This window comes from Tympanuchus pallidicinctus, unplaced genomic scaffold (assembly GCF_026119805.1).
Source record: "Tympanuchus pallidicinctus isolate F22 unplaced genomic scaffold, pur_lepc_1.0 scaffold8, whole genome shotgun sequence".
NCBI lineage: Eukaryota > Metazoa > Chordata > Aves > Galliformes > Phasianidae > Tympanuchus > Tympanuchus pallidicinctus.
In genome coordinates, this window is record NW_026294802.1 from 51,270,001 (window position 1) to 51,294,821 (window position 24,821).

A 24,821-nucleotide genomic window follows, 5' to 3' on the forward strand; every position below is an offset into this window, starting at 1 on the left:
TTTGGCTGTGGGTCGAGCAGCTGGCCTCCCTCCCCATGTTGGTGTTTGGCAACTACCCCATGTAGGTAGTTTGTCCCAGGAAAAATGCAAGAGAAGATCCCTCCAATTTTCTTTTGCTTCAAGTGGGACCAGGTCCCTGCTGTGGGTTTTGCTGGAGGCTGTGGCCATCTCCACCAGTTCCTTGGAGAAAGCTGGTCTGTGCTGGGGGCTCCGTGGGCAGCTGGTGGTGATGGACCACGTACTCTTGGCTTCCCAGAACCGCTTTGGGAATTTGCTGCTGCCACCCCAAAGCATCTCTTCCAGGAGGAATGAGATGTCCCTGGGCTCTCTGATGGGCTGTGGTATCTGATCGTGACCTTATTTAATTGCCAGGCCAAGTATTTTGATGCTGCTTAGCTGAGGGTTGGTCCCTGGGCTCAGTCTGAACCCATGTTACAGCTCTAGCAGCAGCTGTGCTGCACTGTGCTCTACCCTAAGCCTCCAGCATGAATGAGGGTCAGCTCCTGCAATTCTCCACCCACCTGTCCTGGTGGCTTGTAGGTGCCAACCTGCCTGTCCCACCGTGCAGGCAGTGTGCGAGCACCCAGCACAGCCCATCCTTTCCTGCTCCCTTGCTTGCAAAGCCAGCACGGAGAGCAGCCGGGGCAGCCGGATTGAGCAAAAATCACATGGAAGTTGGAGCCGCAGCTCACGTGCTGTCTGGGTGCCGGCATGGTGCACGGGATCTGCGTGGGCTCCTGGACCCGGCTATGGTGCGGTTCCCCTCTTGAAAAGTGACCTGAAGGGCGCACAGCCGGCGCTGCCAGCCGACACGGGCTCCGAACGGTTAATCGCTGCGATGTAATGGCAGCTTTCCCCCCGCGGAGCCCTTTCTGCCGGATGGGAGCGTGGCCTCGCCCTGCCCGGGGACAGATGGCTGGCCGGAGGACTACAGTCCTTGGCAGGGAGCAAAGCGCTGGGGGATGCCGGGACTGGTAGTCTGGGGACAGTGAGGTCCCCGCTGTCACTCGTGGCTGGGGCGGGGGGACCCGGAGGGGTTGTGCGGGCTCGGGGAGGAGCCAGCGTCTTCACCCACTTTGTTGTTAAATACCTTAAAGGAGCAGTGGCTGTGCCCGAGCGAGCTCCCTAGCGGAGCCGCGCAACCCGGACTGTGGGCTTTTTAAAGATAAAAATCGCTCGCGTGGCCTTTGGGATTAACGAGCTCGGTAACTCCTTCGGTGCCTGGGCGCCGGCAGCTGGCAATGGCCTCGCTGCGCCGCCGCTCCTGCATCCCTGCCGGAGCATCCGTCTGCCGCGCCGGGATGCTGCTGAGTGTTGGTGCTCCCGGGGTCAAGAAGCCGGCACTGGGGCTTGCGGGGGGGCGGGGGGTTGAACATCCCTGCGTGTGAGCCCCACAGCTGAAGAGCTTCAGAGCAAAGCACGGAGTTGTGGCAGTGTGAGCAGCCGTGCAGCTTTCTTGTGCCGTGGTGGCGTGGCTGTGACCTGCAGATTTCTCTCCTGGTGTGGCTCAGCCTGGCACGCGGTGCTTGCAGCCAGTTGCCCCAGCCTGGCTCTGCGGCTCGCCTGGCTCCTGTTCAGCAGCTCGGGTGAAATCTGGAGGGGAGGGGACAGCAGAGCACCCACTCCCCGCTGCAGCTCCCACCTGCAATGGGGCAGGCACTGGGTGCAGGGATGGGGACTGCAGCGAGAGCTGCAGCCAGGTGAGTGCTGGGACCACGACGAGGGGCTGGCAGTAAAATGCTGACCCCACAGAGCCGTCCTGGCACCTGACTGCCTCCGAAGGCTCTGTCCCTGCTGCTCTTTTCTTGCCTCTGCACCCTACTGGATGACATCCCTCTGCTGGCATGCATGCTGGAGGGGGGCTGCCGGGGCCTCGCTAACTGGAAAAGCAGGAATAACCACCAAAATGCAACCGGTGGGGAGGGCTCAGTGCTGGCAGCTGAGCCGGTTGGTGCTGGGTGATGCTGTAGGGAAGACGGCCCAGGCCTGCCCATGTTCCCGTGGCTGCATGCTGCAGCTCACCCGTGAGCCTGAAGGCAAGCAGAGGCTTTGGGTGGCAGCGCTGAGCCCGGTGCTGTTACCCCCACTTTGCTTCTCTGGGTGCTGGTTGGCTGCTCGTCCACAGAGGTGCTGAATTACGTCCTTTTTTCCTTCTGCCTGCAAGTGTTGGAGGCAGCATTGGGCACATCCAATCCCGTCTGGAACCAGGCTCTGCTGGCTCTTGCTGGGGGTTCAAGCTGCATGAGGCTGCATGTGCTGCGTGGCACAGCTCAGCCTGTGCTGCTAACCTTGGTCCCATTGCTCGCTGCCTGCACTCTCCTTGGCACTACGATGTGCTGATGCTTGCTGCCTTGCAAAAGGCTCCTGCATGTGTGTGCTGAGCTTGGTGGGAACCTGCCTGTAAAGCTCTGAGCCCCAATGCTGCGTTTAGGGAGAGCATGGGCTGCACAGGGACCTGGTGGTGATATCTGGTGAGGAGGGCTGAGGAAAGCTCCCCCGCAGGACCTGTCTAGCACTGCTGCCTGTTTCTTTCTGCTTTTCACCCCTTGCCTGCCATTTGTGTGCCTCGTATCGGCTGCCAAATGTGTAATGATGGTTGCATTGCAGCAGATGCCTGGAAGGAGCCCCGTGCTGAGGTGTGCACCCCTCTGCATCCCCCGAGCTGATTGCTTCTGACAGCCCCGCTCCCTATCAGAGCCCAGATCCTTCCTGCTCTGATGCTGGAGCAGAAGTCCAACGGCTGAAACGCAGCAGTGGTGGGTGGGGAGTCCTGGAGGTCAAGCTGTGTGCAATCAGCTCCCAGTGTGGTGCTGCTTTGGGAATGTCCCACTCGCATGGGCATTCCCATGGCTGGAGGGAACTTGTGCTCTGCAAGAGGCAGAAATGCAATGTGGATAACGTCACCAGGCCAGCATTGCTAGAGGAACTAAGAGCCAAGCAACCGCATCCATAGGAACCTCGAATCTTCTCTTATCTCCCTGAACACTGAAGTTAATTGCATTTCCAACTGACACATCAAGCTGTCCTACCTCAGTTGTGTGCAGCGAAGCCAGCGTGTGGTGGTTGCTCCTGGACATAGCCTCACCTCTGGTGTCCCACTCTACTATGGAGACAACATTTTTCCAGGGCTGTTTGTGCTATGGTCAGGTCTGAGGAGCCCTGGGCTTGAGCTGAGCAGGTTGCCAGGTCTTTATGGGTGTATCTCGAAGGTGAGACTTGTCAGGATGAAGCAACACACGGAGTTTTTTAATGGGTGTTCAGCAGCCACTGTGGAGATGCTTAAGGGCATAAATTTTTGAAGAGCATAATGGATGCTCTCAAAAATAAATCCTAAGTCTCTGTAGCTTGGGTTTCCCAAGGTATTGGTGGCTAGCTTGAAATGAGAGAGCAAGCAAAATGAAATAAAAGGCTTTTAGTGTGGAGCTCCTGCTTGCTTTGTGTGTCTGAGGAGCAGCACAGCCCTTTGGGATTCCGAGCTCAGGACAGCAGAGTCTCAGCCCTGGGTGGGTGCTTTGAGGGCTCACATTGCAGAAAAGAGTTGAGATTTTCATCCCAGTGCCAATTGGTTGTGCAGAAAGAACATGAGATTTCATTGCTGGCAGCCAGAGAGCCCAGCCCTGGACTGCATGGTGCCTGGTGAGGTGCAGTAAGCAGGTCCTGGTGTGCAAGGTGAGCTCGCAGCTTCACCTGCCAGCAGCAGGACTGTGGTGGAACAGCCTTTCCCCAACTGTTGCAGGGAGCTGGGAAGCACCAGGCTTCCTGCTTTCCCTCTGAGCAGTTACCTCTTCTTCTCCCTTGCAGGATGAGCCTCTCCCAGTGAAGCAATCCAACAGTGCTGGCGGCAGACATCCCAAGACTTGTTCAATGCTGCTTTCTTCTCCTGCTGCAGCAGGGAGGTGGATGGAGGCTACAGGAGCAGCTGCTCCCTGCTTGCCTCCTCCTGCCTGGGGAGGCTGGCTTGGAAAGGTGGGAGCAGTTTTGTGCACAACCCCGGGAGGTGATGGGTGGCTGCATCCAAGGCCAGCTTCTCTGCAGCTCTGCTCTGAGCACAGACTGTGCCTGCTGAGGGCTCAACTCCTTTTTATAGAGCTTTTCCATGAGGTGTGCGCTGAGAGTGTCCTCCCTTGGCTGCCATAGTGGTGTCTGGGGATACCAACACAATGCTGGTGTTTTCAGTATGCTGATGGAGCTGGGATTCTGAGTGACTCGTGCCGGCTCTTTCTGCTCCCTGCCTGGCTTACAGGACAGTGTTGACCTGCTCTGAAAGGACCAGTCCTGAAACACAACGTGTTGCTGGTGCCTTGCTGGCAGGAAGAGGCAGAAAAAGTGGAGAACTTGGGAAAGCTCAGGAGAAAATGCTGCGTGAAGCGTGGGTTGATGCAGGATGCTTCTCTAGTTGAGCCTAACTACACCCTGGTCCTGGTAGTGATCAGCACGTGACCATGGGGGCTGACAGAAAATCTGTGACCTTGCTTGGGTACTTCTCTTAGGGAAAGCATCTTTGAGTGGCAGAGCACCAGGAAGTACTGGAGAAGGAACTGCACCTCTCTAGTGTGGGCAGTGAAGGTTTTTTGGGGGTGAATGCCCTTTGTTGGTGGAATATGTACGGGATGTGGCAACTTTCTGCCTGCCCTAAGGGTTGCTGTCTGTGAGGCTCATGCCTGAGGCAGCTCTGGATGCTGTGTCCCCATTGCTCACATTCCCTAGGAGGTAACCCAAAGGACATGAAGCTGTATCCTGAGAGTGTGAGGATTTTGTGGTAATTGCTGCTCCTTCCCAGCATGGTGTGTGGTTCTGTTGGCTCCCGACCGCTGCCTCTTGGGGGAGGAGAGGAGGGCAGGGATGGAGCAGTGGTCTCTGCTGCTTGGCACAGCTGCACCGGGGTGTCTGCACCTCTGAGGCACGGCAGCTCTTTCCCAGATGGAGAACAGGGCCCTGGAGGTATCAGCCGTCTGCTGCTTTGCTGCCCGTAAAACCCTGCAGGCTGTATTGCACAGCTCTTGGTGCGATTCAGCGGAGAAGAGCAGATTCTCTGTTGAACTGCACCAAGAGCTGCGCTCCCCCCTTTACCCCTGAAGATGGGTGCAGATGACTCTCCTCCTGACACGTGTGTGATCCGTGTGCGCTTGGCTCTCGTTTCTTCCTGGGCAGCTGGTGGGTTATTTTTGGTTCTGGAGCAGCCCAGATCTAGTTTCTACCAGGGCCAGTCCCTGCCCGGTGCAGTGCTCACATCCCTGGTGCCAGCAGAGGTGGACCATGCATCGACCAGAGCCTGCAGGGCCACTCCAGCACCCACCTGACCAGCATCACTGTGTAGTGGCTGCAGAGAAAGGGCTGTTGGTCAGGTCTGTGGGGGCTTACCTGGCTGTGGCCACCTCGATCACCCCGTCTATGGGCCTCCCTGGGGAGAGGGACGGGCAGGAGCAGCTGGTGCTGTGGCAGGGCTTGGAAATCCAAGCCAGCACTGAGTCACGTGCATCCCCTTGGCTCACAGGCTGGGGGAATGGCAGCCCCCTTCCCTTTTGGCCTCCTGCCCTCATCCTGCAGTGGAAAACCACGCAGAGGGATGATGGGGCTGAAGGGTTTGCTGGGGGCCTCCTGCCCTGCCCTTCCTCTGCAAAGGTTCACAGGGGAAAGTGAAGTGTGGGTACTGCTATTCTGCCACTTTGGTGCAAGGACAGTCCTTCTCTGGAGCTCACCATGCAGCTCCCAGCATGTTGGTCCTGCTCCTTCTGATGAAGGTTTATCCCACCTTATTCCATTGTAAGCGGATGTTGCTCAAAGCATCCTTTTCACATCAGTACACTGGGATGCTATGGGACCCCTGCCTACCTGGAGGGAGGGCAGAGGGGAAAATGCCATCAAACAGGGCTTGTCTCTGGGTTAGACAGGTTGGGTGTTCGCTGTAGCCTGGCTGCTACTGTTGGGAAAGTGTGGCTGCTTGTTTCTTCATGCCCTGCTGCTCTGTGGGCTGCTGGGGAAGAACCTCAAGAGCAGGCATCTACACTGGACATATCCTCCAAACTGCTGTATTTGGAGCCATTATTTGACACTTCTAGCAGTCTGGTGCCTGCTGTGTCTCAGTGTCTGGTCCTATGCTACATGTGAATGTTTGGGGGCCCGTATGCACCCTGGAGGTGGAGAAGGAGCCCCTCCACGGGCAGTGCCAGGTGTCCAGCAGGGAGAGCAGGGCTGACACCCTGAAGGACCGTGGTGTGAGTGTGTGTGTAAGGTGGCAGAGCAGGCTGCCAAAAATGCCATCGATCACCTTGGGTTTCTGAGCCACTGTGTGACATTCCTGGGTGCTCCCTGCCCAGTGCTCCCCAGCCTCCCTGCACAGCTACCAAGCCAGGACAGCTTTTTCACTGTCATCTGTGCCCTTTCCTCTGGGGAGTGAGCATCAGCACAGCCTCCCACGCTCAGCCCCTACCAGCAAAATGCTGCCTGTGTATCCCTGATGTTTCCCTCTGCTCCTGGCAGGGAGTGAATCTGTTTCCCATCTCTAAATGTGGACTCCTGGGGTGAGCTTGTGAGTGTGGGCTCTCCTGCTCCGAGCCCCTGTGCTCCTCACCACGTGGGGTTTCTGTGCTCCCTGGGACTGTCCTTGCTCCACATTCTGCTCATCTCCCTGTGAAGCAATAGGGTCTCAAATAGCACCGAAAACAGAACCAAATCAGCTGTGAATAGGCTTGAACTTACTATTCAGGAATACAATAGAAAATCAAATAGGTACTACATCTCCTTTGGCTGCCTGTGAGCCTGGTTTTCTTTGTTGCAGGTGGCTGACAGAAAGAAAACAGGTTTGTTATGAAAGCACCGGGTCCAACCTGCCCTGCTCTGTTACCTGGGAAGCTGTGAAGGAGGTGGCTGTGGTTCACGGGGAGGCTGCAGCTGGAGGCATTGGCTCAGAGATGTGCAGAGAGCATCAGGGCTCTGCGTGGCACAGCAGGTTTGGTGCGGTGTTGGTCCAGGTTGTTCCTCCCCACCAAAGGCCTTGAAGATGAGCTGCCTCCATGTGTTTGCAGCCCAGCCTGGGTTTTGGTTGTGCAATGCAAAGAACATCTTGTGCCTCTGTGCTGGTCTGCGCCCTGCTTCTTCCTTGGCACCTGAAGCAAGAGTGAAATTCAAATGCACAAAGCAGAATCCGTGTGAGGCATCCTAGGGGCATGCTTTGCCACCAAGACATCTCATGGGGCAGGTGGCAGGGCTGCTTTGTGTCCCAGTGCTGCTATCAGGCACGCTGCTTTGCCCTCGGTGAGTACCCAGCTCAGGGTGCCCCGGCTGTGGGTGCTGCACCTCGGGCACAAATGCGATGTGAAGATGACAGGCTTCCCTTCTGAAGCCTGACTTCCCCCACTCATTAGGACTGAAGGCAAAAAAAAGAGCACCAACGGATGGTGAGGAAATTTCAAAGAGGCAGAAGTTGGAAAGGGAGTGCTCAGTGCGTGTCTCCAGCCGGCTCTGACTCACCAACACGTGCAGGTACAGCCCTACTGCTGGCTGCAGCCAGCTTTTGGGTTGAGCCTTGCTCACCAGAAAAGCTGAGAGGGTTTGCAGAGACAAAAGGGAAGCACAGGAAAGGGAAAGCAGAAAGCAGCTATTGCAGTTTGCTCCTGTTTCCTTTGCATGGTCCACCTCTCTTGCCCCTTGCAAGCTGCAGCCCCCAGGAAAGGGCCCAACTTGGTTGAATCAAGAGCCAGGATTTGGCTCCACTGATGGCAGGGTTCAGAATTAAGCTGCCTCCAAAGCCTCGCTCCGCCTGCCAGACAGTACCCCAGGGGAGGGCGTGGAGCTGGGGCTCTGCTGCAGAGGTAGGATGGGAATGTATTCTGGTCCTGCCTGTCTGGTTTAGTGCTCCTGGCTGGGGCTTGCGTGATCCAGAAGGGAGCTTGGTCTGAGATGCAGGGCTGTGATTTGTTGTTATTTAAAATTTCTAAAGCTGCAGAGCTGTAACTTGGTCCCAGGTTCACCTGACAGACCCAATCTGCCATGGCTGGAGCAGCAGCATGAGGTTGGATGTGATGCTGTAGGCAGTAGGTTTGAAGTTAAAGCAATGGAGAGGTCATCCCCAAATCACGATTCTGTTCCCATTGAGTATAGCACGTTCTCATCTCTCTGGAGAGCAATGGGCATTTTGCGTGGCTGAGCACAGCCCGGATGGGTCCTACCAGCAGTGGGGGGATCTGCTTGGTCTGTTTGTCCTTTGCCACTGCAATAAGGTGCACAAAGCAAAATTCCAACCACTGGTACCTTCCTTTATCCCATCCCATTGGGGCAGGCACCCCTGCATTGCTGCCCTCACCAGGAGTGACCCTACCAGGAGAAGAGTCCTTGTCCTCAGGAGAGCAAATGATTGGACCACCAGCCACTGCGGTCAGCTGGGGTTTGTCTTCACCTTGCCTTCTTTCCAGCCATGTTGTGGCCATCGCAAGTCCATGCCGTTTTGTTGCAGGCAAAGGGAGTTCTGGCCCGGTGTTTTCGCCCCTGTGAATGTCACAGCTCACTTCTGCTGGGGGAGTTCGCAGCCTTTGGCAGAGCAGGTCGGCTGCCCGGCGCTGCCCTTGGTACTGCAGCCGTGCCAGACGCTGAGGGCTGGAGGGCGCCGGGCTCCCATCCTCCTGGGAGCAGTGCCACCTGCCAGGCGTAGGTAGGTGCCCACCCGAGGGGAACGATGAGCTTTGCCCTTCCTCTTGATCCCAGAGCTGTGAGCCATGGAGGGATGTGGCTGTTCTACCAACAGGGTGCGATCAATGTGCTGGGTTCTGCTCTCATCCCCACCCGTGCTTTGTACACCTGCACGAAACGGGGGGCTGCTCTGCAGGATCTGCGTGGGCAACTGCTGTCCCTCTGTTCCTGTGCTTTGGATGCGTTGCTTTTGGTGGGGAGTGGAGCCCGGTCTGTGCTGCTGGCACCTGGCACAAAGAGGGAGTTTGGCAGATGGGCTGAAATGGAAAGGGTCTTTTCCAAAGCAGCCGTTGATAGAAATGAGCCTTGCACAGCTCTGGGCGTGTTTGAGGGTGAAGACTTGGGGATGATGCGTGAGATGGATGCTGAATTTAGGAGAGCATCGTTTTGTTGGTTATCTCCTTGCCCTGTGCACAATATCCACAGTTGACACCATGGTCTCAGCTGTACCTATGAGCTTTGTGGTGTGTCTATCTGTGCCCATGCACAGGAGGAAGTTCTTCCCCTCCAGCTCCTCTTGCATCCTTGAGACCTTTAATCTTTCATGCTGTCTAAACAAGTCCCCGTGGGGAAGGAGATGGTTAATTAGTGTTTTTCCCCCCCCCTCAATGCCTGTGTTTCACAGACCCCACTGGCTGGTGACCCCCTCTGTAATGTGTCTGTGGAGCTTGTTATCTGTCCTGTGCAGATTTCCCTGGTGGGAAGGGGAGGTGATGCTGCGGAGGCTCCAGCTCATGCCGTGAGCATCTGCCAAGCTGTGGGAGCTCTTCCCAATCTGGCCTGGCTCATGGAGGTGATGGGGCTGTTCCTCACTTCTGCCTGGATCCTGGATGAGGTGGGACAATGTCCCCAAGCAACAATTGTCCTGAGATGGTGCAGGACCTGGAGAGGCTGGCTGCTCAAAGCAGAAGGGATGGAAATAGCCTTTACCATAGCAGCACCAGCAAGCAAGGGGGGGGATTCGTAGAAGCCTTTAGGGCCTTCCTTCTGTTTCTCTAGGGGTTATCCTCTCCTACTGTCCCAAGGAGCTCTCAGCTTATTGCAGCTGGGCTCTACCTGAAGATGATCCCACCAAGTGGAAAAACTAACTCGGAGCCCCCAGCCACGTGAAGGGGGATGGAGGGGAAAGTGGGGAGATGGTGCTCCTGCTCCACTCTGGGGTTAACCTCCTCCTGTGGCTGGGGCAGATCTGCCTCCTGCAGCTGGGGTGAGGGGAGGGTAGGAGGAAGCTGTTTGTGCAGTTGTTCATAGAAATTCAATGTGAAAGGAGGGGGATCACAGTGATGCAGAGCAGGGCATCTTCAAGGGGAACCTGTGTGCTACCTGCTCCAGTGCTGCACGGAGCCCGATGCTGCTACGATGCAGGGATGCGTCCCTCAAATCCCCTTTCCCTCTCCCCACGGCTGAGGGGTTTGCAGTGAAACTGAAAAAGCCCTGATCCTACAACTGCACCTTCTGCCAACTTCTCTTATCAGACCCGTGCTTCTGCCTAGAGCCAGTAGCTCCGAGGATGGCGATGGGGGAACAGGCTGCTGTTATGCTGCTCTCTTGCCTGCAGCCTGTTTGCATTCATGATTGCATCCGTGCATTAAAGTGCTTTGAGCTCCTCGTTACCAAAGTGCAGACTCTGAGTTTTAACGAGCCACTCGTGGGAGTTGGGACCAGGAGAGACGGAACGCCATCCTGCTGAACCGAGGCAGAGCCTGACAACAGGCATCGCTGCCTGGAAACGGTGGGCAAAGGCTTTATTGACCACTGGAGGTCACTTTTTCAATAATGCAGTACAATCCAACTTTATTTTGTCAGTACCTTTCATGCAGGCTGCTCCCGAGCTGCTCAGCAGATGCAGCGAAACGGGAGGGGAGAAGCAGTGATTTTCTTCCAGCTGGGGAGATGGAGGCTGCTCGGCAGCACCGGGTGCAAAGCTGAAGGCTCTTGTGCTGTGCTGGAGAGCTATAGAGGAGGAGAGGAGCAGCAAACCAAGCAGCCTGGCTGCTGTTTCTGCAGTTCCCCGTGCTGCAGAGGCAGCTTCAGACTGTTCAAAAGCAAATGAACCTTTTTGGCCCTGGGGTGGCTGGGGGAAGGCAGGAGGGTGCTGGGGAGCACAGCCTGCACCACTCAGCCGCAGAGAGGCTGCTGTTGGGAAGCAGGGGTGGTAGGGATGGATACTCAGCAAATGTGGCTGGGTGCTTTTCCTAGAGGATCAGAAAACACTGTGACTTGAGCTGGTGAAAGAGCTGGGATGTGGGCAGGGTCAGAGCATTTGAGGGGCTGGAAATTGTGCCTGAATTACACTCCTTTGCTCCCTGCGTGGTGCTGGGCTGTTCCTGGGAGGGTCTGCCCCTGAATGGGGGCAAACAGCCATCAGGAGCTGGGGGTGGGGGCTGTGCAGAGAGAATCATCTACAGGACCCTCTAGAATCCCCTGCAGGAGAGAACGGGGCATCTGGGGCTGTGTGGAGATGGGGGCTGCTGCTTTTGCAAAAACACTGGGGGAGTTCTGCAGAAAAAAACCCCAGCAACAACAACATTAAAAAGCTCTTGCTAAGGAGTCAGCAGCAATGGCTGATGCAGAAGCTCTTCTGTTGCATTGTGTGCTCCCCTTGCACGATGACGCACGGTTTGCAGGTCTGGAGCTGCTGAAAGGAACAGACCAGTGTGCTTGGAAGGAGCTGCGAGGGCCTCATTCAGAGTCTTAAGGCCTTTCCTGTTCAGAACTATGCAGGACATGGGCTTATTTGGTGTGCGTGTCCTTCTGTCCCTCTGATGTGAGCTCTTTAAGCCCCACTTCTCACTGCTTGTTCAGATACTGCTGTGTCCACTGTCACTGAAAGGCAGATTCTGTCATTTAGCTATCTTGCCATCTCACTCCCCTTTGAGAAGTGGGAAAGGAATAACCTGTTTCTTCTACTCCTCAGGTTTGAACGGGAACATCAGCATTGCCTTTGGAGCAGGGACACACTGCACACAGGCACCGCCACGTGCGAGGGCTGCGAGAGCTTAACTGCTGCAGCAGATGGGACTTGGAAGCCACGTCGGAGCAAATATTTAAAGATCCTGTTTTATAAAGCCACTTTTTGGCCTATAAACCACCCGCCCCGCGGCTCCTGGTGCTGTTGCTGCAGAGTCCTCTGTTTGCTGTTCCTGCTGCTCCTCCACACTACCGTCCGGTGAGACGTGCTGCGTGTGCTTGGCGTGGGTTCTTCTCCTTTCTGCCAGCCTCGGTGCTTTGTTTTATGCATTTCTTTATTTGTTGATGGGATTTTCCTTCTCTCAGCAGAGTGGGATGGGAAGTGACTGCTACTGACCCAATGGGGTGCCTGGGATCAGGCAGACGCCAAAGCTGGCAGTGAGCCCATCCTGGTGGATGTCTTCCCGCTGCCTCTCACACATCTCCATGAGGACCATGAGGTTGGGATCCCACGTCCCCTTTTTCTCCACGATACATCAGGATCCCAGCTATGATCCCGAGCTGTTTGCACGGTATGGAGCAGTGTCTGGTTTGTGCTTCCCTTCCTGCATCGCCTTTCAGCTTTTGGTCCCACAGAGCCAAGCACTGATGTGCCCAATAACAGGGTGGCTCTGCTCCTGAACAAGCAAAAAAGTAAACAGCCCCTCAGATTGCAGCCTGGATGCAGCGGGTTGGATTCCTGCTCTCCTCCTCAAGCTAGTTACTTCTCGCATCCACTGAGAGTATGATGATGATTGGGCACTGGGAATTTTTGGGATAGACCCAAAGTATTCTCAATGTACTTTCACTTCCCCTTGATATGAATCCCTGCTCCACCTCTCCAAGGAGACCTGCAGTGCAGTGCATCGCTGCCTCTGCAGCGCTTTGAGATCTGCAGATGTAAGTGGTTCCTGAAGCTTTGAATAGCATTGAACTCCCTCTGCAATGGAATTCCAAAGCCAGGGGAAATTATTCACAACTGTTAAGAAAAAGCCATGTTGGTGCATTGGTTAAACCCAGCGTTACGCCTTCTAATTATTTAGTGGTGGCCCAAGCTGCTGGAGCACCTGGTGGCAATGGGATGGTTGTGCTCAGCTGGAGAGAGCGGGGCTGAGATTTGGTGCCTGATGAGATCAAGGGGCCTTTGATTTCAATTGAATCAGGCACTACCATATCAAACAGGCTGATCAGATCACAGCGCAGCTCTTCTGGCACGGATTCCCATTGTTGTGTGAGGGCAGGCAGTGCAAATTGGGCAGCCAGTGGGGTGAGCAGGCACACTGAACTGTCCCTAATGAAATGGGATGTCCTGCAGCAGGACGGTGCAAAGTGGTTGTGTGTCTGAGATGCTGCGTGGGGCACCTCTAGGCGGGGATGTGTCCTCTCCTGCCCTGTTCCTGTGCAGAAGGGTGGCTGGAGGAGCTGCCGAGGGAGAGGAATTGATGGGATGATGTTGAATCCTTAATCTTGTGTTTCAGGGCTTCTCCAGGCGTTCTGCAAGGAAAGATGATTATTTTTTTCTTTGCAGCCTTCGGTGTAGCAATCAGGCACCTGAAATTGTTTCTGCCGTCTTCTAAACGGGGAGATTGGCCACAGCAAGAGGCGTGTTGTGAAGGGAGGGGTGTGCTGGTGCTCCTCAGGGATGCTGCAGCCCCAGGATGCTGTGTGGGGGATTGGTGCCCCAGCTCTGTTGGTGCCCTGCTCTGCACTGTGGGCCATGGTCGCTTTCCCAGCATCCCTGGGGGACGTTGCCCTGCTCCTGCAGGAACATGAGATATTTGCAGCATCCTTGCTCTCCCCTGCTATTTACCTGGGGCTCATTAGCTCTGCAGTTTGTGGTCCTTTTGGTTCACCTGGGAGAGCACCCGGTGGCGAGGCGCAGTGCATGTCTGCAGGGATTGCAGTCACACTGGAGATGCTCTGCTGGCCTTGTCTACCAGCTGATTTTTAGCCATAAGCTCCCATTCTGAAGCTTGTTTTGCTTTGTTTCCATGTGGTTGGGGAAAATGGCAGCATCTGTGCACGATGTCTAAGCAGAGTGCACCCAGCCCGCCCCACCGCCGCGCTCCGTGGCTGCAGGAATGTTATCTCTGATGTCTCCACCTGCCCCCATAAACTTGGCTGGAAGTGGGTCAGTAGGTTTAGAAGTTCTACGGAGATATGTATCAGCCTCATACCTTAAAAGAAGCAGAGTGAAGTCAAATCCAAAGCAACAATGAAAACTTGGAGAGGAACGGAGAGAAGAGGCAGTGGATTGGCAGATAGAGAAATCCCCGTGGGCCCTATCGAGTGTTCTGCCAGTGTTAAGTGCTGAGTAAAATACAGTGCTGGAGAGATCAGATCGCTGAGTATTCCCTCTGGACAGGGAGATCCTGGTTTGAATACTTCTTTGGTGAATCATCTTCTGGAGCTATCGGCACAGGGATCTGGCACGGGGTTCTCACTGCTGGATGTGGCATTGTTTGCAGGCTGAAACCACTTGGAGAAGGCATGCAAATGGTACCATGCAGCTCTCTGCTGCTAAAGTTCTGGATGCTTGGATATGACCTCTGGGATGCCCCAAGCACCCAGAGCTGGGGCTGACAGCACGGAGGGCAACCAGAGGGCTTCTGTTTCTCTCTATAGCAGAGCATGGCGAGAGGAGAACATGGGCAATTTTGCCCATAAAACCTGTTTCACCAAAGCATCGTCTGAGCTTGCAAAGCCCATTGCAGGGCTCTTCCAGGACTTGAGCTGCTAGATCCTCCTCTTTGAGCAGATCCATTGGTAACTGGCAGACTAAAAGATACAGGAGATCAAGACAAGGGAAAGAAAACCAATTGCTCAGTGACCCAAATGGAAGTGACCTGTGTGGCACAGGGAGATGTTGGGCCAACAGGGGAGAAATCCTGCAAGGAAAGATTCCAAAGGAGAAAGTCAAGTGAAGTTTTTGCTTGTTTTTTTTTCCTTTCATCCGTTGAAGAGATACTTACAAAGTGGGGAGCAGATACTGAGGGAGTGCAAGGAGAATGTGGTGGGAGGGTGAGGGCTGTGTGTGTGACCCTCTCTGTGTTGTGCCGATGAGCTGTGCTCCATGAAGTCCGGCCCAGGCAGAGGAATGTGCTCCCTTTTTTGGGAGCTGCCTGTCAGCTGCAGTTGGACCTGGGGACAGCTTGGCTGCGTCCTTCATTTGGGATCGAGGAGCAGCTGACAATCTGTGCGGATAGCACGAGAGCTGCTAACGTTGCGTCTGAAAAACTGCAGAGTTGCTGGAGGGGGAATGGGTTTAAAGTTGTATTTCCTCCAATAAATCAGTGCAGCCTGGGCCTCCCCACCCCCATAGGCGCCTGTGTGCATGTGTTGGAGAGAAAATCCAAAAAAACCTGAGGACTCTGCATTACTGCTCTCCGCTCAGGGCTGCTCAACCAGGGCAAGCGTTGCCTAAACACCGATAACGTTGTCTGCAGCAGGAAGCAGAGCAGGGCTCATCCACACAGGGCTGCTCTGCTACTTCTGTGCTCCGAGTACAAACAGCAAGCTGTTCCTGCGCGTGGGCTCCCGGCGCTGCCAGCAAAGCTATTCTCATGCAGGAGAGAAAAACGAGCTGTGCAAAAAGCAGGCACGTCTCGTATGGCTAAGCATCGCTCACCAGGTCAAGCAGTACACGGTGGCACTGCCGCACGGGGCTGGTGTGGGTTGGATGCAGTGGATGTGTGTGGATGTGGCAACCCCAGCGCTGCCTGTGGGGTTGGCAGGGAATTACCCCAACTGCTGTGGCTAAATTATAGGATCACAGAATCATTTCAGCGGGAAGGGACCCTTAAAGGCCACCTGCTCTAATTCCCTGCAGTGAACAGAGGCACCCACAGCTCCGCCAGGTGCTCACAGCCCCGTCCAGCTCTGAGCTCAGGTGTCTGCAGGGATGGGGCACCTGTCACCTCTCGAGGCAATTCATCAGAGTGGCTCTGGTGGGATGCTGCAGTGATGGCAGCAGGAACAAAATGGGTCTCAATGATGCGATACAACAAAGGACACAGGCCCTTATGGCTACCAGTGCTGATATTGGAAGCGATGTCCTACTGCTGCTCCCAAGGCATTTTCAGCCCTTCTGGACCAGCAGTGACAGTGACTTGGAACACTGAGGTTGCTTCTGGAGCTTCTTTATTTAATTTTTTCCTTGGGTGGTGTTTGAAGCTTGCTGAGGATGCTGCATGAGGAAGGGCATTGTTTCAACCCTTTGCTTGCATTTTTCAGGGGGAAACTCTTGGTACTTTCAAAAGTAGCACTGATGTTGGTCTGCTGGAAAATTTCAGCTGTGGGTGGAGGCAGCTGTGTGTCAAGCAGAGCCTGGGCAGGGGATGATGGAGCAGCTCAGCACCATATCTCAAGGACTCTGATTTTTGTCAGAGCCAAGCCGGTGGGACAGTGAGCTGTGGGAGGGCTGGCCCATCTCTGAGTGTTCCCTGGGTGCCTCTATCTCCTGGCGATCTGTGATCCATTCAAGTGTGTCTGTCTGGATGCCAGCCTGAGCTGGGACCTGTTCCTGGTGGCTCATAGGGTTTGTGCACATCCTGCAATCTCTGGCTCTTTTTTGGAGCTGGGAGTGATTGTGTTCGCTCCTCAGTTCAGCAAGTCAAAGGGAGCCTGCTGGGGGAGAGGGGAGATTTTAAGCCCTGTCTCTGGAGTGAGAGAGAAGGGCTCAATTCCCCAGTGCCTCACTGGAGAGGATCCCAACCAGCTCTGCCTTGCTGGGGCAGCTCCCTCCTCTCTTTTCCCTCCCACTCAGGGGTTGTAGGGTGCTTGGTCCCCCCGTGCCCTGCCGGATGTTGGGGAGCCAGACAGGACAGCCCAGCAGCTCCCAGCCCCACACAATGGGGCCATTGAGGACTGGAGCTGGGGGCTCGGCTGACTGTGGGCTGCGGATGGGGAGGCCAGCTGAGCTGTGCTTGTTCCACTCCAGCAGAGTCAGCCCAAAATAGGAGCAGTGCGGCCATTTGGAGGCTGAGCCTCTTTATCCAGAGGTCGCAGCTTGTTTGCGTGTGGGGTTTGCGTGGAGTATTTATGTCTTGGAGTGGGGTAGGGGGGAGGAAATGAAAGAGGAGGGGCTGGCAGTTGTGCAAGCTTATTTTGTTTGTTTGTTTGTTTGTTTTCTGTGCTAAAATGGTGCCGAAGTATTGGTATTTTTATCCCCCCACCTTCCTGTAGGTCCATACAGACTGGGAGCCCCAGAGCCCCAGCGTGGCCCGCGCTGTGACTCAGTGCTGGAGTGCTGAGCAGGTGAAGGGGACAAGCAATGCACCCAATAACTGGTGGAGCTGCTAAGCTGTCCCCTTCGTACCATTTTCTATTTCCCTGTGCCATCCTGGTTCCTAATTTCAGGCTCCTCTGTGTTTGTGGGCTGTGCCCACAGGTAGTGTTTCCCCTTTCTCCTGTGTTGAGTCCCTTCCGATCCGCTTTCCTGGCACAGCAGTGGGTGCTGTCTGGCTCTTGCAGACACCAAGCATCTGCTGTGCCCAGTGCATCTGAAAATCACACCTCTTTTGTATCTGTGTGCGGATTTAAGGGCTCAGTGTGAGGTGTCTGAAGAGGTGGCCTCGGTTGGAGCCTGTTCTGAATGGTGCTGCCTGAATGGGGCTGTGTCTGCGTCGGGAGATGTGCAGAATTAATGCAAGGTTTGGATCAGCTCATTAACTGCCTGTGCCGGTCCAAATCTTGCCCTTGGAGGTATGTGCGTTGCTGCCAGCGCCATCAACATAAAGACTCTCGCCAGCACAGCCGGGGATGGGATTTGGCCTGTTTATATTCATGGTGCAAAAAGAGCCGAAGGATTAATGACTGATTACTTCTTGGGCCAGCAGGAGCCTCGGGTACCCATCTCGCATGCAGCTAAAGCGCAGGGCAGAGCTAGACAAAGCTTTGCAACAGAATCCTCCCAATTACCTCACCGCTCTCCCCGCGCGCTGTAAAATGCACTGTCAGCTCCGCCAGCCAGCGCTCAGCCTGCAGCCAAACACCTCCTGCATTGCTGCATCTCCCTCCGCCCCGTGCTGTCTCCCAAATTTGGGGGTGGTTTGGTGGAGCCCTGCCTGCTCCCTACCTGCCCCTTGTGTGCGTCTGAGCATCCTTTCGTGCCCCCCCAGCGGAGCCTGCGCGTTGGATGCAGTTTCTATGGTTACTGCAGCTCCTGGGCTCTGGGAAGAGCAGTTGGATGCTGGAGCTGGCAGGACCGGCATCTCCCTCCGGATCAGCCAGAAACTTGACAGGGATCGGTGTGTGGCAGAACAGGACAAAGAGAGGAGGGGAGAGGGAACGCGATGAGAAAAACTCGGCTTGTGCTGGTTACCGGGGTTGCCCCCAGCAGGTTATGCTCTGAACAGGTTTCAAAAAGGAATAAAAAGGGTGGGGAGAAAAAAAAAATAGATGAGAAAACTGCAGTTCTGGCGCTCACATGAAGGTGACATTTGTTGTAGCATCTCCAGCCGTCGAAACGGGGATCTGAACACAAGGAAGTTGTAACTGCTGCCAGGCTGACTATTTCTACCCACATTTTTCTTTTCCCCAGCCCTTTTTTCCTCTTGTTTCATTCTTTTGGTGCTTTTTATTCTGATATTTCCCTCCTACACACACACAGGTTTCCTCTTTGCTCCTGCATATCCCTGTTTTGTTGGTCAGGCTAAAAGTTGGAAGCACGTTCAGTCCTCGCTACATGCAGGTGCCACCTGGGGCACCAAAAGTGCCAGCTGGGAATGGATGTGACTTTTATGGGGATAGTTTTTGCCCAGCAGAGCCTTCTCCTGATGATGGACGCAAGCACAATCTGAGCACAGCGTGCGTAGGTGCAAACCCAGCCTGGTGTATTCATCTGCAGTTGGGACCTTCCATCCTCTCATCTGCTCTGCCTCAAATTCAGGCTGGTTATTAGGGAAAGTTTCTTCTCAGTGCAGTACTGCGCTGGCACAGTTGCCCAGGGAGTGGTGGGGTCACCATCCCTGGAAGCGTCCCAGAGCTGTGGGGATGTGGCACTGAGGGATGTTATCAGTGGGCAAGGTGGGGTGGGTTGGGGTTGGACATGGGAATTTGAGGGGTCTTTTCCATCTTGAGTGATTCTATGAAATATGCATGGAGCCTATGGGATCAGAGATTGGAACTAGATGATCTTCGAGCTCCCTTCCAACCCAAGCCATTCTACGGTTGTAGGTTGGCCTCTCAGAACCCTTTCTTTCTCACTTAGCCACTTCACCTCTAAACTCCTGGCAGACAGGGCAGCGCCTCTTGTGCTGTAATAGGCATCTCAATCCCTGCTGTTACGGGCAGGGTGTGTGGGGACAGGAATGAAAATAACTAGGCCAAAGGCTTGGGAGATGAAGGGCCCTCGTCCTGACCTGCTTGGGAGGTAACTGGGAGCGCAGGTCTCCCTGTGCTTCCCAGCTGAGCGTGGCTCCTCACCTGGTTGGACTGGCTTGCCCATCTCCCTGGGGCTGAGGCTCTGGCAGACGCAGGACTGCAGTGGTTACAGCCATACCCTGCGTGCAGAGGAGGGGGCAGGCAGGCAAGAGAAAGCATTTGCAGTGTTCTGGCTGCACCCAGCAGCCAAAAAGTCCCCCAGAAGCCAAGAAACTGTACCCTGCCATCACTAACCCTGTGCCCCCAGGTGGCAGCTGAGGAGGATGGATGTTGAGTGGGTGTGAGCCCAGCAGCTCTCCCTTCCAATCCAAGCAATTCTACCATTGTATAATTACTTGCACCAGGGTTTGAGCTGCCTGTCCAGCCCTGCCTGCGGGGCCGGCGGCTGCTGGGGCCGTGTGGGTGGCATGGGGCAAGCATGGCGTGTGGGGCCGGCCCGGCTCCTGTCCCTCATCGTGCGTGGGAGAGGCGGCGGTGCCTGGGGAGACGTCGCGTGGCTTCTCTGGATACGTAGCCTAGTTTTGAGGCAGTCCCTGCCTGTCTGGTCCTTTCTTCCTGCCTACCCCGTGCTTGTATCCTGCTCTGTGCTGGAGCACCTCATTGGGGTCACCCAGCCCAGCACCGCTGCCTGCTCCCCTGGCCAACCTCCATGTGGCAGCTTGGTGGTTTAGTGTTGTGTACAGAAAGTCGTGTACTCTCATATCAAAACCTTTCAGTCCCTTTTAGGGGCAAAATGGTCTTCCCCTCCCCCCCCCCGAATTCACCAAGATCCTTTGGGTTGTGGGTAGGCTGATGGAGGTACGGATGGATGTGAGCCTCTGCCTGGCTGAGCCAGGCTCCTCTCTGTGCCCGAGGTCGGTGGCACAGCTGGGCAGAGAGGCTGGTAGGGCTGCAGCAATGCAGCAGAACGGTGCTGGGAGCAGCAGGCAGGGTGTCTGCAGGCCCCCGTGCTCTGAATCACCTGCTCAGCCCTTCAGCTGCTGGGACTTGCAGCTGCCTCAGCCGTGTTTACCCTTCCCCGTTCCCTTTTCTCCCTTCTCCCCAGGCAGATGAAAGCCCGACAAGAAAGGGCAGACAAGGCTTCCCCTCAACAAGTCGCTGCAAGTGAGGCGGAGCTGCTTGGCACGCTTCACAGCCACCTGGCCTGCCTGCTCCATCCGCCATGTTGTGCAGGCAGCAGGAGGAGCACAGGGCGGATCAGAGGGGAGCGTGTGGGAGAGGGCCGGGAGCTGCGGGCGGCGTGCAGGACTTGAGCTGAGCCGGTCCTGCACTGAGTCAGCAGCCTTAGGGACTGAGGCATCATGTCCATAGTTTTGGTATTGCCTTCCTCTTATACGTCGCAGAAGGGAGACCTCAGAAGATTAGCAAGTTGCACAGAGAGGCTGTGGATGCCCCGTCCCTGGAGGTGCTCAAGCCGGGCTGGATAGGGCCTGGCAGCTTGAGCTGGTGTGGGACAACGAGGCACCCACTGGAGTTGGAACTGGGTGATCTGTTGGCTGCATTTTAGTGCTGTGTTCAGTTCTGGGCCCCTCACTGTAAGGAAGGCATCGAGGCTCCGGAGCGTGTCCAGAGATGGGCATGGAGCTGTGCGGGTCTGAGCAAGGCGCTGTGGGAGCGGCTGAAGGTCCTGGGATGGTTCAGCATGGAGAAGAGGTTGTGGGGAGACATCATTGCTCCCTGCGGTCCCTGAAGGGAGGTCGTGGTGAGGTGGGTCAGCCTCTGCTCGCAGGGAATGGCAATAGGAAGAGAGGTGATGGCCTCACTTTGTGCTATCCTCATGTTGGTTATTAAAAAAATATATTCTCAGAAGGAGCAGTGATGCACTTGCACAGCTGCTTAGGAAGTGGAGTCACTGTCCAGGAGGTGTTCCAGTGGAGATGTGGCACTGAGGGATGTGTCAGTGGGAGTGGGGGGTGGATTGGGGTTGGACTTGGGGATCTGAGAAGTCTTTTCCAACCTGAATGATTCTGTGGTTCAATTTTATGATTGTATGGATGCCTCATCCCTGGAAATGCTCAAGACCAGTCTGCATGGGGCCCTGGGCAACCTGGTGACTGGTTGCCACCCACTGGGGTTGGAACAGGATGATCTCTATGTACCTTCCAACCCACCACCTGTAAACCAGCTTTTGCAGCAGAGCAAAAGTTTTGCTCTACTGAGGCTGGGTGAGAAGGGCCAGGACTGCTCCTGGCTTGGGCACCTCATCAGCAGGACCCACACTGGTCCTTGTGAGATATGTGGCAGGAGCATTCTTTCTCAGAGCTGATTGCAGTTCTTCTGTGTGCATGGGAGCAGCTTGGGAAAAAAGCCTGGTTTCCTGAAAAGTGCACAACTTTTATTGAAAAATAACATTATCCCCTCCGATTTATTTTCCTTGTCGTGAAAACGTCACGGTCACTTCTGTTGAACAAAATGAAACCCAGTTTTAGTCTGTGTCCTTAGGAGTGTTTGAAATACCATGGAGAAAGTTTACAGATTGGTTGTAAAGTCATCCAAAGGGCAAAAGTGCTGGATTGGTTTGTATCTCAAACCTCTCTCGCCCCTCTTGTCTGCATGGAGCTCCAAAGCCCACAGCACCTACCTCCAAGGAGGGGAATATTTTACACGTGGGCCTATTTGCATTAACCTTGAGACTGTTTTCACTTGGTGCAGGGAGATGTCACTGGGCTCTTTGGTGTCACTTTGCTGTTCCCAAGCAGTTTCCTGGAAAGACAGCAGGAAGTCAAACATGTACGTACATTTCTGAAGTGCTCGGGTATTTCCAAGTGAGGCAACTTCAGATTCCTTCCCTACCCACCCCCCCTTCCCTTTTGCTTCAAAACCCTTTCTGGCCTCAAAGTTCAGCTTGTCTTCTTGTTGTTTTGTTTTCGAGTTCTGGAGGCAGAGCCCTGCAGTGGGAGGAGGTGGGCAGCATGCAGCCAGGTGCAGGGGGCTGGGGAGGCTGCCCATATTGGGGAACCCTTGCTCTGGCTTTTAGGGCCATCTGGGACTGTAGAACCGACTGTGTGATCCTCCCACAGACTGGACCCATCAGCAGGTGAGGAACCATGTCAGATTTTTGCACGCTAGCTAAAATCAGTGGATCAGGATGGGGAACGTGCTGTTTCATGCGTGAGACACGTTACCTTTTCTCTAAGGAGGTCTCCTGAACTGTGTTAAAAAAATAGGTTAAGCCATCCCCTGCTTGGATGCTCCATGAAACTTGGTCAGTGCTTAATGGCAACTGCTTCAAATGCTGTGTGTCAGCACGGCACTGCAATGCAGCTTCTCTCTGCCCAGTGCGTGGCTGCTCAGGTGTGAGGCTTTGCTTGCTGCGGCTTTGCTGCAGGCTGTTCTCCCCAAAACCTGCACTGTCAATGAGTTGTGCTGGTAAACAGCACAGGGAGAAATCTTCAGGTTGTTCTCATCCTCCAGCCCTGAAACCAGCTGGCAGGGATGTCAAACATGACTTGCCCCTGCAGACAAAGTCATGCTCAACATCTCTGTAATTAATCTGGTTCCTGGAGGTCGCGGTTTGAACACAGCCAAATTGTCCTGGGGAAGCAACACCCTTTGGATCTGGTGTTTCTCACAGGTACTGCATGGAGCTGGGAAGCAGCTGTGAGATGGTGGCAGCAGAGCTGAGATCTCACGTGGGGATCTGCCTTCGTACTGCCCACCTGCCCATACAGCTCAGCCTTCTCAGGAAGGCAAAATGAAGTAGAAACTCATCTCAGAAAAGGCTCTGCACAGTGGTTTACTCTGGTGGGACATGGACATGGGATGGCAAGCTCATTGATGGAAAGGAGATATTTTTTCCTGTACACAGACTTAGAAAGAAAAATCCTGCCCTCCTGTATTGGACAAAGCTTTCTGAGATAACCTGCCAGAAATTTCCAGTAATGCTTAGGCTTTCTGAGCCCTGTTCTGGAATGATGACGGTGCCTCCAGCCTTTGTGTGGGCTGAGGCACAAGGTCCAGCCCCTCAACTCGATGTGGGACTGGATGCATTGCTCACCCTGCCTGTCTGCCCTGAGAAACTGCCCCTGTGGGGCAGACTTGTATGTCCTGAGGTCCTGCAGTTCCCGACAACAGCTCTCGTTTTCATATTGCCAACACAGCCAGGACCATGAGTGTCCTGTCCTGTTTTCCCCACTGGCTCTGCTCCATACACAAGCTGTAGGAGAGGAGAGGACCGGCAGCCCAGTGCCAACTGGGATGTGCAACAAGCCAAGTGTTTGTTTTGCAGCTCTGTACGCAGCAGCGTGGCTAAATGTGGAGGCAGGTTTGAAGGCACGCTCATTTAACTCCCCAGCCAATGTCTGATTCCAGGCATGCCTGTTTCACAGAGTTTAGTTGCACATTTGCAGAGCAGCAGTTTTGCAAGTGGAATTCTACAGGCAGCCTGGTGGGGCCAATGCTGGCTGCTGCCATTGGGTGCTCATGAGTAAGAGAACATGAGATGGAGTCAGGGAATGTCTGAGACCAATACTGGGATGAAGTAGGAGGAGAGGGAAGTTTTCAAGTCTTGGTCAAGTTGCTGGAAGTTGTTCCTGTGCTGGTTATGAATTTCTCTTGTAGCTTGGCTGTGTCTTGTTGCAAGGAGCACAGCTCCCATTGACTCCAGCAGGACCAGAGCTGGACCAGAGGTGTCTTTGTTGCAAGAGAAACTGCAAGAAAAGATTCAGCTTTATCTCTTAATGAGCCTATTCATTCTCTCACCTGTTAATGGGTCAGATTTTGAAGCTCTGACTCAGTCTGAACTTTCAGTGGCTTTTGCACCTGGTGATTTAAATATCTGTCTGCACAGGAGGTGAACACCAAGCGGCATCCCTAGCTGCAGCTCCGGACCAAGTTACCTTCCCCTTTCCCCCCTCCAGCTGTTTACCGTTTCCCTCCCACCTCCACCCTGACTCAGAAGAATGGGAGACAAACGCTCCCATCTCACCCGCTCCAGTACAATGCTTGGCAGCTGCTGGGGAAAAAGAGTTTGGGTGAAGCTGCCAGGCTTTGCCCGGGAGCCATGAAGGAGAGCACGAGAGCTGTTCCACCAACGCGGTCGCCGGCAGCAGGAGCCTCCGGCACGAGGGAGCAGACAAGCCAGCTGCTGGGGGTGCTGATAACATCTGGACCCACCCGACGAGAGCGCATCTCCCCATGCTGTAAGTGCAGGCTTGGGACCTTTGGGTGCTGAGCCGCCTCTGCTCCCACCGAGTTCAGCAGGAGGTCAGGGCACTCAGCAGAGGGGTCGTGCAAGCCGTGTGTGCTGGGGCTGAGCCTGAGGCAGCGCTGGGATCGCTGTCTGCTGGGCTGGGTGAGTCCTTCTTGGGTAGATCCTACCAAGTTTGCAGATAGAACCGGTGTGAAGACTGTTCCAGGGTGAGAGGGAGACCTCTGGAATCAGTTGCAATGCTCTTCCTAGGGTAAGGGCACAAAGTGGCCTTTAAAGAGGCATAGCTGTAAAAGCTCAGGAGTCCCAGGGGAGCTGGAGCTTGTCCCCACGTCCCTATGCTGGGTGCTAGGGGCTGCAATCAAAGCCCCTAGCAAATCAAAGCTCCCATTGCCCCTGCTGCGGCCACAGCACAGCGCCAGCTTGCTCTTCCCTCCTTCCCATCTCTCCTTCTTCCACCCGTGGCCCCTCACATCCTCCCTGCTTCAATCCAGCTTTAAAATCTCAAGGCAAATCCCACTAAATCAGGAGATTTCGCCCGGCTGCTTCCCTGCCCTCTCCGCTCTCCCGCTCCCTCCGCCGTATCTGGCCTGCTGGGTTTTGTGTTTCAGTTGTTATAAATAAAGCTCCAGGCACTGATTTGGGTATACAATGA

General features: G+C 54.9%; 1 long non-coding RNA gene across 4 annotated transcripts; it reads left to right on the plus strand.

The window, feature by feature from the left end:
• Nucleotides 1-1,429: 1,429 nt before the first annotated feature.
• Nucleotides 1,430-24,528, plus strand: LOC128073727 (uncharacterized). Of its 4 annotated transcripts, XR_008202845.1 has the most exons (7): nucleotides 1,430-1,700; nucleotides 3,802-3,966; nucleotides 11,603-11,854; nucleotides 11,965-12,167; nucleotides 21,670-21,747; nucleotides 21,890-22,054; nucleotides 22,592-24,528. It is a non-coding gene; the product is annotated as an uncharacterized LOC128073727 (long non-coding RNA). The 4 variants fall into 4 exon arrangements; XR_008202846.1 differs by having other exon boundaries at nucleotides 11,603-11,879; nucleotides 21,670-22,054; XR_008202847.1 differs by having other exon boundaries at nucleotides 11,962-12,167; nucleotides 21,670-22,054.
• Nucleotides 24,529-24,821: the final 293 nt, after the last annotated feature.